General features: G+C 36.5%; 1 non-coding gene and 1 pseudogene across 1 annotated transcript; both read left to right on the top strand.

Annotated features, from left to right (window-relative positions):
- Positions 1–15,975, top strand: part of LOC106796704 (proline-rich receptor-like protein kinase PERK13) — a 71,882-nt pseudogene extending 55,907 nt beyond the window's left edge.
- LOC102665813 (protein PHOX1) lies at positions 1,705–5,849 on the top strand. Its single transcript, XR_003266412.2, has 3 exons — positions 1,705–3,819; positions 3,922–4,156; positions 5,576–5,849. It is a non-coding gene; the product is annotated as a protein PHOX1 (transcript).
- Positions 15,976–16,184: the final 209 nt, after the last annotated feature.

Raw genomic sequence — 16,184 nt, 5'->3', positions numbered from 1 at the left:
GGAAAAAACTATTTTAACCTTATGACAAAAAAAATTAATATCCTTGTTGAATTCTCTTTTTTAACCAAAAATCATAAACAGCTTTTATAGATTTCGGTATCGTTTTTTCAATTTTTCTGCCATTTCTACTCTCTAAACATGTGACTATTTAATGTTCCTGATTACATAAAAGTATTTAGAAAAGACAAACTCAATATAGTAATTTCTGCTTTAAAAAAAATTAGTGTATGGATGTTGACCGAAAGATACTGTTGAGAAAAGAAATAAAATAATTTTTTAAAAATAATTAATACACTGTAAATTTACATGTGCATATTTATAAACTAAAAAAATACTATTAATCAAACATTTATTGCCATATTCTTTCAAATATAATACTATTTATTGTTATTAAATATTTATAAACACATAGATCGTATATTCATTCTGATCTTAAATATAAGAAAAAAATATATTTTTTAATTTTAAATATAAGAAATATTTTATTAATTTTATTTTATTTAATGTTATTATTTTTAAAATATTATTTATGTAACCAATATGTTAGTTTTAATAATTCTTTTTTATTTTTAATATCAAATTTAAATGAAAAATAAGTTAGAAATTTTTTTAATTAAAATTGATGTAATTAAATATGATTAATTAATTTTCTTAAGTTAGTATGATATATATATATATATATATATATATATATATATATTATCAACATTTAAAATAATTTATCTATGATTTAATAATTTTACATAAATCTCAGCAAATAATAACAAAACATAACAAAGAATATACCCCTACCAATCTTTGGCTGTCATTAGAATTGGCCAACAAATATACAGTATCACAACTAGTATAACCGCCAAGAAAAGGACAACAATAAAAACGGTCGAGTAGTATCTCTATTGTCCCGTGTGTCCTGTGGTCTCATTAAGAAGTCGTTACAGCCTTAAATGTTAAAGAAAGTGGTAATTAAAGAAAGAACAAAATAAATACTGCATATATATCATCTAAGGTGTAGATTAATTGGCGAAATTATTTTAATTTAATTATAATATTAAATATGTTATTGCATTATACTTAAAGAGAGAGTTATATTTTACTTTTCTACTCCAATAAATTATTTCTAATAGAAAAATATATGTGATCTAAAAAAATCAAATAATAAATACTGCGTATTGGGAAGGAAAAGGTCCACACGTGAAAATTAAATACACCCAAATTTACATTAAAAAATGAAAGCCACAAAAGTATCTTGGTTTGCTTCTTTCTTCCCTCGCCGAATTTCTCCACCCAAACAAGATGTGGGCTCAAACTATGTCGTTTCATCTATTTTAGGTGCAACAATTATAAATCATCTCAACCCCACCCTTGCCTCATTCCACATGCTAATGCTATGTTTGTTTTATTTCATTTCCCCCTAATAAAGCACCCACCCTTTATTTCATCTCACAATCATTTCATTCATTCCAAACCACACCAATTCTTTCTTTCTCTTCCTCCTCCCAAGGTTGACTTCAGGCAAAAGAAAACCCTAAGCCAAAGTTGTAAGGAAGGAATAACCATAACCAAATCTTAATCATAATATAATCAGTGTAAGATCCAATCCAATCCAAATTTCATTTTTCATTACTATTCACTAATTTAGTTTAGTTTAGTTTAATTTAATTTAATTTGATATATTTTTTTTTACCTTGATTGATTCAGAGTTACATGGGGAAGTCGACAAGGAAAAAGAAATGTCCTTCGACTCCTCCGAAGGCCAACGACCACCACCACCACCACCGCCCGTCAAAATCATGGGAGGACAACAACAACAACAAACGCGTGGCGGTGGTGGCGGTGTCGTCCTCGGCGCTGGACGACGACACGGCGATGTTCATAAACATGTCGCAGGAGCTTCGTGAGGAAGGGAACAGGCTCTTCCAGAAGAAGGACCACGAAGGCGCCATGTTAAAGTACGAAAAAGCCCTCAAGCTCTTACCGAAGAGCCACATCGACGTGGCGCATCTTCACACCAGCATGGCCGTGCGTTACATGCAGCTGGGGGTCGGCGAGTACCCACGCGCCATCAGCGAGTGCAACATGGCGCTGCAGGTCTCGCCGAGGTACACCAAAGCGCTTTTAAAGCGCGTGAAATGCTACGAGGCGCTGAACCGCGTGGATTTGGCGATGCGGGACGTGCGCGTGGTTTTGAACTTGGAGCCGAACAATTCGATGGCGTTGGAGGTTTTGGATAGCTTGAGGATGACGATGGAGGAGAAGGGGATTGTCGTCGATGAGACAGAGATCGCCCTCGCCGCCCTGTAGCACCATCCTGATACGGCCTCAGCGCGACTGAGGAAGATTGTGAGGGAGAAGATTAAGAATAAGAAGGAACACACGGGAGGAGAGGATGAAGGGAAAGCAAAAAAGGTTATAATTGAGGAGAAGGTTAAGGTTGAGAATGTTGAAAAGAAGGATAATTATAAGGATAAGGATCATAAGTTTCATAAGGATCATAAGGATAAGGAGAAGAAGGTGGTGAAGAAAGTGAAAGAGAACGAGAAATTGGGGGAGAAAGACAAGGAAAAAGGGGTTGTTACTAGGACTGTGAAGTTGATACATGGAGAGGATATTAGATGGGCGCAATTGCCGGTGAATTGTGGGATGAGGCTGGTGAGGGATGTGATAAGAGATAGGTTTCCCGGGTTGAAGGGTGTTCTTGTGAAGTATAGGGATAGGGAGGGTGATTTGGTTACTATCACTAATATTGCTGAGTTGAGGTTGGCGGAGACTTGTCATGTGCTTGGATCGATTCGGCTTTATGTTACGGAGATTGAGCCGGATCAGGAGTTGCGCTATGATGATGGTGTGGCAGGGGTGGAGGATGGTGGGAGGATGGGGATGAAGGTGGTTGAGAATGGGGGTGGGGGTGGGGGTGGGGCTGGGGATGGAGGGAAGGGTGTGGGGAAAGGGTTGAGTACTATGGAGGATTGGCTTGTGCAGTTTGCGAGGCTGTTTAAGAATCATGTTGGGTTTGATTCGGATGCGTATTTAGATATTCATGGGATTGGGATGAAGTTGTATTCAGAGGCAATGGAGGATGCGGTGACGAGTGAGAATGCCCAGGAGCTGTTTGACATTGCGGCGGATAGGTTTCAGGAGATGGCCGCTTTGGCGTTGTTTAATTGGGGGAGTGTGCATATGTCAAGGGCGAGGAAGATGGTGAGTATTCCAGACGATGGATCGAGGGAGTCATCGTTTGAGTTTGTTAAGGTGGGGTATGAGTGGGCTCTGAAGGAGTACATGAATGCAGAGAAGAGGTTTGAAGAGGCTGTGAAGATTAAATCGGATTTTTATGAAGGGCTGCTTGCTCTTGGGCATCAGCAGTTTGAGCAAGCAAGGCTCTGCTGGTCTTATTTGATTGCAAAAAATAAGGGTTTGGAAACTAGCTCTTCCGATGAGGTTCTGCAGTTCTATAACAAGGCAGAGGATAGCATGGAGAAAGGCATGCTGATGTGGGAGGAGATTGAGGAGCGGCGTTTGAATGAACTTTCCAAATCGGATAAGTATAAAGAGCAGTTAGAAAAAATGGGTTGCATGGCCTTTTCAGGGATGTTTCTTCTGATGAAGCTGATGATCAGGCTACAAGGATGAGGTTGCAAATATATCTTTTATGGGGTACCTTGTTGTACGAGCGTTCTGTTGTAGAGTATAAGCTAGGCCTGCCAACATGGGAGGAATGTTTAGAGGTTGCTGTTGAAAAATTTGAACTGGCTGGAGCTTCTACAACTGACATTGGGGTCATGATAAAGAACCACTGTTCTAACGAAACAACAATGGAAGGTATGAAATGGGAAAATGTGATCCATCGTGTGTATTTCTCAAATTCCTTTTTGAAGTTTCATATATTTCAGGGAACTAACTAACTGATTCTCATAATGGCAGGGTTCAAAATTGATGAGATAGTGCAAGCGTCGAATGAGATGTATGATGGGTGGCAGTTTGATGTTCCATCAATTCGACTTGAACCATTGTTCCGTCGGCGTGTTCCTACACTCCATTACATCCTGGAGCAATTTTGAGTTTTCTTCTTTTGTTTGTTATTCTTTATAGAGGCGATATTAGTGCTTCTATTTTCTTTATAAGTTTTTGAAGGCTTCTTCATTTGATTTCAAGACAGGTAAGTAAGATCATGCTTCAACTATAGTTTCTTTTGCATGTTCCTGTTTCAGAATATCTTTTAAATTTTCTTGAAACTTTAGGGAGATTTGGTAGAATCTGAAAGTGTTACAAGCTTTTTCTGTTAACCGAAATTGCAATTTCACGAACAACATAATGCTATACAAGTGTTTTCTGTTGTTAAAAATATTTAAGGTATCTTTCTGTGCTGGCTCATGATAGGAATTATCTTTTCTGTTTTAAGGCTCTCAGTTGAGAGCTCAATATACTGATTTCTGTGTTCAGAATACTAGTAGAGAGATTAAAGGGGCAACTAGTGCATGAGGCTCCCACTCAGTGGGATCTAGAGAGGTAGATGCACACTAACACAATCTTACCCTCACAAGCAGAGAGGCTGTTTCCCAGATTTGAACCCCCTAAACTCTAGGCCACAATGCAGCAATTTTACTGTTGCGCCAAGGCTTGCCCTCAATACAAATAGCAAATATATTTCTACTCATGTTAAAAAAAGATAGTAAAAATTCTGAAAACTTTTCTTTATACAAGTTATAGACCTATGGGTGTATGTGGTTGACCTATGACCTAGAATACTATAATTAATTGACAAATGATAGCTGCTTGGAATCACAATTTGATGCTGATGTCTTTAGTACTCTCTGAGATGCTTCTGTGGTTTGACAGATGCAACAAGTTATTGATGAGGCAATATACTAGTAAGGTTGCTAAGGTAATCTCAGTTATATTTCTGGGAAAAGGATTATCATGTTAAAATTTGCATTGATTTTCTGGTGACATTGCATAAGAAATAGGCCTTGTGTAAAATTTGAAGCATATTATAATGAAAGATTTCTGGTCTCTGGGGACAGGTATCATCTTCCTTACTCAAAATGTTTTGGGGAATTAATGACATTGTCAATAGCCTTTGATATGTTGCCCCCGTATGAAATAAAAATGGAGAATATCAATCACAAACGGAAAGAGTACAGCAGAGACCAAAAAGAAAAAGCAGGAAAAAAAACCCTAGTGAATTTTGTGTGATAAGGCTTTCAATTTTTAGTGGGATTGATGAAATTTGCTGATTTGAATTACTATTATGGGTATGATTATTCATTTCAATGATGGCCACGGCTCCTGCAAATATTTTTCAAAACCAGTTTTTCTCCTGTTGAGTTGGCTTAAGATGAAATAAATCATATGATAATTTGAGAGATGTTCATTGTTGGGTAAATAAGATTAGTGGATCGACTAACTAGTAACTCTAGAGAACAAATTTTTCATTTATCTTCCTTTGGTATGATCAATATTTTCATCTTCAACTTCTAACTGATCTTATGTTTTTGTTCTACTTTTAAAGTTTTAATTTATCAATGATGACATCTATGTGATTGACCTGATGGATTCATTTGCCTTTTGGTTGCAGGTATTTTTTCTCCATACTGTTAACTTAATGATTGGTGCTACGATTGGATTATTCTTTTCTGTTGCAGTTTTGTATGAGTTTGATATCTTAGGCTAGAAAGCCTAGTTATATGATTTGATGTCATCTTTTAGAGGGGATGTGCCGTTAGTGTGTCATTCTTTACAGTTGTGATATCAGTATATGATTCTTTTTGGTGGTTTGAGGTAGTGAGTATTTGGATTTTGATTTATTGGCCTTACAAAAGCAATAAAGAAAAAAAAAATCAGCCGGAAGGTTGTTGGTTGGGGTTTGATGATTATTTTTAGTTGTCAAGTTGTCATTTGTAACATTATACGAGTGCTGTATACTGTATAGTATGTTGTGCATTTTTTTAATCTAATATTCTCTTGAGTGACACATATATTTTCCCAATTCATGTTTGAATAACAAGTGTAATAACAAGTGTTCTCATGTGTGTACATATTTCTTTTGTTTCCTTGGTTATTCAAGTTGAATATTTTAAGTTTCATTTTGTTGATTGAGATTTGTTGATTTAGTTTTACATTGTAGAATGAATATTTAACAAAAAATCTCAAATAAGGTGAAATTGATGTAATATCTATTATACTAGGATTTTTTTTATATTAAATAGATATCTAATTGTGAATTTATTTTAAATAAATACACAAGATAATTACTCCTTTGCAATTTTATATAATATATAGAATAATGATTGAAAATATTCTTTTAAAGGTACATATGACATAAAGGTGGCATATCCAATATCTTAGATTTCATTTAGTCCTTCATCGTGTAAATTAAACATCAATTTAGGGGTAAAATCGATGTCTAAAATTACATTGATCAATTAAATTAATGATGTTGTCGTTGGTACATCACATTGCTTCTTCAAACTCTGTTCACAATTCAGAATTTTAAATTTCTAAATTACCCTTGCCTAAATGCTTTCTTACAGGCAATTTTGATTTTGATCTCCATATTTTATATTTTAGGACACGTGACAATCATCGTCTAATCAGAATGTAATATATGGTAGTCAACATTCCTTTATAACAAACGTCTAAATCTGAACTTGAGGATCACATTTATGGGATTGAACATAGTTGGAGGACTAAATGCGTCTATAATTTTAAAGGGGGACCAAAATCAAAATTAGAGACAACAAGGGGACCAAAATATAATTTTACTTTTATCTATATATATATATATATATATATATATATATATGAATTATCTTATATTTTTTATGCTTGTATAGCATTTAATAACTTCTTTAATTTTTTATAGAACTTTATTTGTCACCTCTTTATACAAATTATCTTATAAGAGTATTTTTAATTGTCATATTTATCTTTATATAAAACTTAAATTAAATCTTTATAATAGATGTATCAATTGATTTTTTTTAGAAAAATGTGAAGCAAATATTAATAATCACATCCACATCAAGCTCATAAGTGGGAATTTAGTCTAGTTTGAATTTAAATTTAAAATAATATTTATTCGAGTTGTTTTTCCTCATTATCTCCTTGCATTTTCATTTTATTTTTTAAATCAGTTTTGGTTGTAAAAAATATATCAATATCATACAAAAATTAATTATTCAACAATCCTTAGTGGTGCTCGCCAGAAAATCTGTTCTGAACATGAAAGGATGAATGAAACATCTGCTGGAGGTGGGATTAGGGAAGTTCACTATTAAAAAATACACTTTTAACATCGGTTATTTATGACATTCTACATCGATTTTAAAACCGATGTTGAAAGTATCAATGTTGAATGTATTATTGTTAACATTGGTTTTTAAAAACCGATGTTAAGAAAAAAATGCTAACATCGGTTTTCTAAATAACCGATGTTATATATAAAGCACTACAGCAAAATAAGTGTACACATGATGAACGCCAACATCGGTTTTGTTATACAATCGATGTTAACTAATAAATTAACATTGGTTTTCTAGAAAAACCGATGTTAACTAATAGATTAACATCAATTTTCTATAGAAAACCAATGTTAACTAATAGATTAACATCAGTTTTTTTTTTTTTTTTGTGTATAACCGATGTGAACGTCCATCATCTATACATTTATTTTGCTGTAGTTAGTTATATATAACATCGGTTATTTATAAATAACTGATGTTAACGTTTGTATATTAACATCGGTTAAGTATAAATAACCGATGTTATTAGAAATAACCGACATCGGTTTATTTAAAAACCGATGTTAAGGTGTATGTTGACATTGATTTTTCTAAATAACCGATGTTGTTTACTATATTAACATCGATTTTTACTAATAACCGATGTTGTTTTCAAGTTTTTTTTATATAAACTTTCTATTTTTACAATAAATCCAAAATTGTACCTATAAAATGCAATTTCATACTCAATTCACAACAAATAAACATTTTATTATGCTTTCAAGCAGTTTTAATCACAATAAACAATGAATAATTGATTTATTATTAACAACTATCAACAAATGAATTCAATGTTCAAATAACATAGGAAATGACAAAAATGTTAAACCAAAGTAAACTAAGCTAAACTTAATGTCCCTAAATCCTAGCTCTAAGCTCTAACTCAGAGATAATATTGTGCCTACTGAATCCGCAACGCCTTTAATCTCTCTGGCTCCAATGGTCTAGGATTGTTAAAATACTGCATGATGAAATAAATGATAATAAGTTAATAATGTAATACAAATTATAAAAAAATCGAATTTGTTTGAAATAAACGTACCGCTTCCTAGTTATTCTTGAAACTTCCTAAAATGATGGTGGACATCCAGTGCATGACATAATAGCCGTACTCAGTTCTTCCTTTTTGTCTATTACACTAAATACATAATGAAATTTGGATATTAATTAAACAATTAGTGTACAAACACATAAAAAGTATATATAAGTGGAAGTTTTATGTAAATGATGTACCTTGACGATAATCCACCTAGCAGGAGCCTTTGATTTAGGTTGTGGAGCATCATCAAGACCTTTTAAAGCACTGTTCCAGATGAGTAACAATTAAAAACTGGTGTTGTTGAGGTATTTGAATGCAAATGTATTGAAAAGAACACTGACCTGTTAATTATCCCCTTAAGGTAGTTGTCTGGCCTGTTATGCAATGAATAAAACCAGACAACTAGGTGTTCCTTGGGCAGGATGACCACCATCTGCTAGTGTCTGCTGCAGTGGAGACGAATATGGGTTAGTATATTAGTAAACATTAATTAAATTCAGTCATTTTGTGTGACTTACCCATTCAGGTAGGCTCCAAGGTAGACATCACGTTTTGAACTCTGCATCCAACTCTTTATGTAACGTTTAGCCTCAAATTGCGATTGCCCAGACCTCTGAATGGACTGTGGCTCGAGGAATCCATACAGATCAGAATTCCCTGCTCGCATACTTGTTTCAGTCAGATGCCTGTTTATGTTAAGTCAAAGTTAAATATTTATGAATTGAAAGCAATAACATAGGTAATTAAAAGTAATCTAAAATGACTTACAAAATCCACAACTGTAACACTGATATGTTGAGACATTGACCACTGTGTGCGATTTCGGAGAGGTCTTCGTGCTTTATGTAGAGTGGGAAGCCTGGATTAAAGACCCCGAACATGGTGGCATCCCATGTAACCTAGTAAGGCCTCAAGAAAAGCTCTGGGATGGTCAATGCCATTAAATAAAGCGGATCATCGACCTTCGAATCCGGCTTTTCAGGTGGTTTTGCTGGAGACACAACTGCCTGTTCATGAAACAAAGTTAAATGACCTAATTTAAGGCACATTGAATGAATTAATTCAAAAAGAAGAAACATATAGTAAGAGTAAAGTACCTGCTGTGATAAAGGCTTGACCAGATGTGTCGGCCAAGCAGGGAAGGTGTGAATTGCCTACCCCACTAAGGAAACCTCATCAGTGGGTACATGAACGGGAGCATCTGGATCTTTAACCTCCTCCACACCCATCTTTACTTGGCTAGACAACAAAGAAGTGTTATGAACAACAGTGGATCCCTCATAAACTCTTCCTAGGGCAACCAGGCGGGCAAGATTTGCTTCGATGTACAAGCCGCACCTGTCTGAGTCACCCGTCTCAGGATCGTTTCCTGAGGGATCCACACAAATCTCCTTTGTTCTTACTCGAGGACCTGAGAGACCAACCAGAGGCTCCGGAGGTAGTGCAAGTCCCTGAGATTGCATCTGGGACTAAAACTGGGACTGCATCTGGCTAAACGATGCCATGAGCTGCTGAGTCACTTTTTCTGTGATCGACTCCTCTAGCTGGTCCCTGATTTGCTGGGTTAGTTGCTGTAATTCTTCAGGAGGCAACGAGGAAGAGATGCGGGACGTCCGTGGAGCCGATCCGAAGTATTGCTTGATGGTGACACCGGCTCTAGCAGCACGGACACATCCAAGGTGCTCTGGACGTCCAATAGCAGCGGTGAGAACATCCTGACGTCCATGGGGGACGAAGGATCCCTGTGACGCCTGCTCCTCAGAGGAATCCTGAACAAAAAAGACACATTTGTACATGACATTCACAAAATAAAGAAATATAATTCCAATGGTTAGTTGAAAATGACTTACGATCTTCTCAGTGATTTCCTTTACGGCCTTAGTCGTCATCTCCCCTGTTTTCTTGGTGCGGGCCATTTTCCACTTCACGTGGCGTCTGACGGGGGATGGAGGGTCAATGACGCCATCCACACTTCCTGACTGTGCAGTTTCCTCCAGCTTCTTCTTGGTCTTCTCAACCGGGAGCTTCTGCTCCAAATATTCATAACCCCCACGAGACAAAATGTGGGGACAGTGTTCTGTTTCTGGATGACCTTTTTCTTTTTCTGCACATCCTGCAAAAATAAAACAATAATCTTTCAAATTGCTAGAATGAATTATAACAAGTTAATGTTTTTTGAAAAACAACTTAAATGGCAAGGTACATACCTCTCAAGAAGGGTATCTGCAAGTCTAGCAAAACTGGGCCCATTTTTCCTTACTTTTGCCGTATTTCTCATAGACAGTGACATCCACACCGTCCTGATCGACTGCAAGGGCCCATTTCCTCGTGAGGTCTAATTTAAACTGCCTCCATCTCTCGTCGACAGTCTGAAGTAATTTCTTTTTCGTCCTACTGTCAGAAGCCTCTGGGATTTCAAATTCCATCTGACAATAACAAATAAGGTTTATTTGTTACAATAATGTATTTTTTGGCTATTAATTAAAGAACATCAAATAAGAAAAGAAAAATACCTAAATATCCTCCCAAATCAAGTCCTTCTGAGCAGTAGGGATCTCCTTCCAGTTCTCGTACGTGACGTCCACCTTATCACGCGCCATAACCCCCAAATATGTTCTTAATTTCTTCTTGTGGGGATCGTTGGCCTTGCTGGTAGCAGGATCAATGTGGACCACTGGTCTCTGACCACCAGGTGGTCTAGTAGACAAGGATCGTAGATGTATGGCTTTGCGTGCCCACTTCACAGTAGACGGTGAAGCTGATGCATCTGAAGGAGGAAGAGGAGGAGGAGGCGAGCCAGGTGGAGAAGCCATGATCCTTTATAGAAAAAAACCAGGGTTAATAAACATTACAAAAAATAACTGTATGACTTATGTAAATCAATCTAGCAAAATCAAATATATAAATAAAAAATTACATTAGACGATGTTAATTAATTCTCCTTCATCATGATCATTACGATTAGCATGAACGTCATCAGCTTCTTCTTCTCTGACAACGTTAGGAGTGATTTGTGTGGACAAAGGACTAACATAGGTGTCCATGTATGAATCATCATCTTCTACATTAACACCAATTTTTTTGCCATGTAGAACCACGCACCACCTTTCATCACAAATGTCTTGCACATAAAATACTTGTCTTGCTTGTTCTGCCATGATGAAAAGGTCATTGTGGTAACCAAGTTTCTTTAGGTCTACTAGCGTAAATCCTATATCATCAGTGCACACACCGGTGTTGCTGTCAACCCATTTACATTTGAAAACACAAATAGTAAATTTGACATAATTAAGCTCCCAAATTTCATCAATGAACCCAAGGTAAGGGATGGAAGCTACACAGGGATTGACATCATGCACACTTGCGAAGTGTTGAGATTCAGCCCTTAGGGTGACCCCGTTGTTCTGCATTGTACTTTTGTCGTCTTGTGCTTTTGTGTAAAATGAATACTTGTTTATGTCGTATCCTTACCAAGTTATAACATTTCTTTTAGGCCCATCTGCTAGCTTTCTTAATGTTTTTGAAGCATTTTCATCTGCAAAGATTGTATCTTTAAACCAATCACAGAAAGTCTTGTTATGCTTTTTCAACACCCAATTCTTTTACATTTTTGGATTATTCTGTTTGACTAAAGCTTCATGCTTAAGTATGTATGGAAAAACTTCATTACTATTGTTCAAGACATACAAGTGAGCTTGTAACAAATCTTCTAGACTTGAAGTGATCACATGCAGTCCTCTTGAACCCTTACCCGCACTCTGTCATCATGCCGAGACTCAGGAAGGCCAACAGGTTTAGCCTTTTCAATGTATTATGAACAAAATTCAACGGCTTCTTCTGCAATGTACCTCTCAACAATAGATGCTTTTGGATGATATAGATTCTTTGTATACCCTTTTAATATCTTCATTTGTTGCTCAACCGGGTACATCCACCGCAAATAAACAGGACCACAATATTTGATTTCTCTGACCAGATGCACAATCAAGTGAATCATGATGTCAAAGAAAGTAGGGGGAAAATACATCTCCAACTGGCACAATATAATTGCAGCCTCATTTTCCAGCTCATCAAACTAGACAGCATCAACGACTTTGCTACATATGGCATGGAAGAAAAAGCATAGGCGAGTTATGGCTAACCTGACTTTGTTTGGCAAGATGTCTCGTATAACCACTGCTAACAATTGTTGCATCAACATGTGACAATCGTGAGACTTTAACCCTACAAGCTTAAGCTTCTTTAACTACACAAGGCTCTTAATATTTGAAGAGTATCCATGTGGAACCTTCACCTGATGAAGATACTGACAAAAACTTATCTTCTCCTTTTTAGACAAAGTATGACAAGTTGGGGGCAAGTAAATTTTCTTACCATCAGACCTTGGATGCAACTGTGATTGTATCCCCATCTCAACTAGATCTTGACGGGTATTCAAGCCATCCTTTGTCTTGCCTTGAATGTTAAGGAGCGTCCCAATCACACCGTCACATGCATTTTTCTCCACATGCATAACATTAATACAATGTCTAACGTCTAGATCAGACCAGTATGGAAGATCAAAGAAAATGGACCTCTTCTTCCATATGCAAGTCTTACTTTTATTCTTCTTTTGAGTCTTTCCAAATACAATATTCAGGTGTTGAACCCACTTGTATACCGGCTCACCAGTCAACGGTATCGGTGCAATATCGTGCTCTTGACTTCTATTAAAAGCTTTTTTTAGTCGTCTGTAAGGATGATTGGGTGTTAGAAAACGGCGATGCTTACTGTAGGCTGTTTTTCTTCCATGTTTTAGTTGTATGTAGCTTGTGTTTTCTTCACAGATAGGGCATGCATGATGACCCTTAACACTGTAACCGCTGAGATTCCCATATGCTGGAAAGTCATTAATGGTACAAAAAAGTATTGCACGCATTTCAAATGTGTCCTTGCGAAACACATCAAACACTAAAACCCCCTCATCCCACAACTTTCTCAGGTCTTCAATCAACGAACTTAGATAAACATCAATGTCATTTCCTGGCTGTCTTAGGCCCGATATCATCATAGACAACATCATGTATTTTTGCTTCATGCACAACCAAGGAAGAAAATTGTAAATTACTAGCAGAACTGGCCATGAACTGTGTTGAGTGCTTAAGGTGCCATATGGATTCATTCCATCACTGGCTAGTCCAAGTCTAAGATTTCTTGGCTCTTTCCTGAAATCCGGATACAAATGATCAATCTTCTTCCACTACGAGCAATCAGCCGGATGACGGACCATTCCATAAAAAATCCTTCCATTTGCATGCCATGTAAGGTCTTTTGCGTTGTCCTCATTAGCAAAAAGACGCTTAAACCTTGGAATGATTGGAAGATACCACAAAACCTTTGCTGGAGGGCCCTTCTTTGAGTTTTCATCATAACTGCTTTCCTCTTCATCCTTCACTTTGTACCGTGAAGTTCCACAGATAGGGCATTTGGACATTTCTTAGAAGTCATGCCTGTATAGTATGCAATCATTGGGGCAAACATGAATCTTCTAACACTCCATACCCATTGGACACAATATCTTTTTCGCCTTATAGTAATTTTTAGGCAGTGTGTTGTCCTCTGGAAGCAGATTGTGCACTACCTCAAGCAGTGAGGTAAAACTTTTGTCACTCCACCCATACTTGGCCTTCACATTAACCGGACTTAACACCACAAAAAACAGAGTTAAGGAATTCTTGCACCCCGTATACAAAGGCTTTTTTGAATCACTCTGCAATCCTTCATGCACAGGGGCGCGTGCTAGTTGAAAAAATTCTTGTCCAAGGTCACGAATCATGTCCTCTAAGCGATCTCCCATTTCTATATCAAATAGTTCAGATTGGGACCCACTCTACATGTCTATCACTTCACCATGCCATATCCATGTCGTGTAATTCTTCTTAATCCCATCACACAATAGATGCTCCCGTATGTCTTCCAGTAGTTGTCATCATCCGTTCAAACAGTTGATGCAAGGACAATAATATTTTCCTTCTTCATTTGGTCGACCTCTTTTTGAAGCAAATTGCAAGAACTACTCGATGCCATCCTCATATTCTGGGCTCATGCGACTTTCATTCATCCAACTTCGATCCATTTAAGCAATTTCATGCATGAAAATCTCACTTTTTTATTTATAGGTGTGGCCCTATCCCATTTAGGAAGACTGTCTTTTATGTTAGCTTCATATGTCAGGGTTAGCATTATTTTGAAAAATTTGACTAAATTTTGGCAGCATTTCGCATTGGTCTCCAAGTACACGACATGACATCAGTGAAATTAATTTCCCGATAATCAAGTATGCACTCAGAGAACAACTTGAAATGCATTGTACCGAAATTTCATCAAATTAATCAAAATAATAATAACCTTAACGAATGAACCTAACATAAAAATACGAGTCTCCCCAAACTGTCCAAACGGATAATTCAAGACTAAATACAATGACTAATGCAAACTGTCCGCAAGAATCATTGCATTCAGTCTCAAAAGAGAATCTAAGGTTCACTCAGCATGAACAACAATTGTTTATATAGCAAATTACATTGATGACGTACAAGAACATACAAAATCTAAATTTTGATTACAGACAAATATTGACATCAACAGTTGTTTGTATAGCATATTACATTCTTGACATACAAGAGTATGGGATTCTAGTGTGGGTAGTAAAAGAGAAATCCCTCCCACTGGTAATGAGAAGGTGGTCTAACAGAGGTGGATGGAATATGTGACAACCAAGAAGGATTAGGTTGTGAGTACACCAGCCAACCCAGGGTGTATCAACTGTTGTAAAGTGTGTGTGTGTGTGTAGCAATTGAAGTTGCAGAAGGCTTAATGTATGTGCTCCTTTTACCTTTCAACTCTCATTATTTACATCAATATATCTTACCATGCTAGTATATAGTTATATATGAAATCAAAATTAATAAACATCATATATTGAAGTTTCGATATTAATTTGTTCATCTATTCTATAAAGTTAATAAAGTTATTAGACCTGACAAGTTCTAGTTGGTTAATCATGTAAAAAGCTTTTACATATATGTGTTATTCAACTTATTTAACTTTGTCATCTATATATGAGGTGTTTCTGTTTGCTTAAGGTATTTGCACCATGAAGCAAATCCTCACATCATTCATAGAGACATAAAGGTAAGCAATGTTCTTTTAGACACTGAATTTGAAGCCAAGGTTGCTGATTTCGGTTTTGCTAAGTTGATACCAGAAGGTGTAAGCCATCTCACAACAAGGGTTAAAGGCTCCCTTCGATATTTGGCGCTAGAGTATGCTATGTAGGGGAAGGTTTCTGGGTGCTGTGATGTTTACAGTTTTGGGATTTTGCTTTTGGAGATTGTGAGTGCCAAGAAACCAATTGAGAAACTCCCTGGTGGAGTGAAAAGGGACATAGTTCAATGGGTCACACCACATGTCCAAAAGGGTAACTTCATTCATATTGCTCATCCAAAGTTGAAGGGGCATTTTGATTTAGAGCAATTGAAATTTGTGGTCATGATATCTATGAGGTGCACAGATAATAGCCCAGAGAAGAGGCCTAGCATGCAAGAGGTGGTGGAGTGGCTCAAGGGTGTATGTGTCATTGTCTATGATTACATGCCCTATCTAGAATACGATTGAATTACCCATGAGATAAACACATAAGAGTGAGAGAGTTATAATAAAGAGAGATAGAGAGGGGCGAATAGAACAAGAGACCACGTGGTTTGTAGTAATAGAACGTTATTAGATCATGTGAAACCCTCGCTTAATCATACAGAATCAACCTCTCAAAATAATGGTAAAACTCAGGATAAGCAGTGAATGTCATGCCAAATGATCATAAACCA

Source organism: Glycine max, chromosome 17, assembly GCF_000004515.6.
Source record: "Glycine max cultivar Williams 82 chromosome 17, Glycine_max_v4.0, whole genome shotgun sequence".
Lineage (NCBI taxonomy): Eukaryota > Viridiplantae > Streptophyta > Magnoliopsida > Fabales > Fabaceae > Glycine > Glycine max.
Note: the sequence above shows the minus strand (reverse complement) of the source record. Positions and strands in the feature narration are given on the sequence as shown.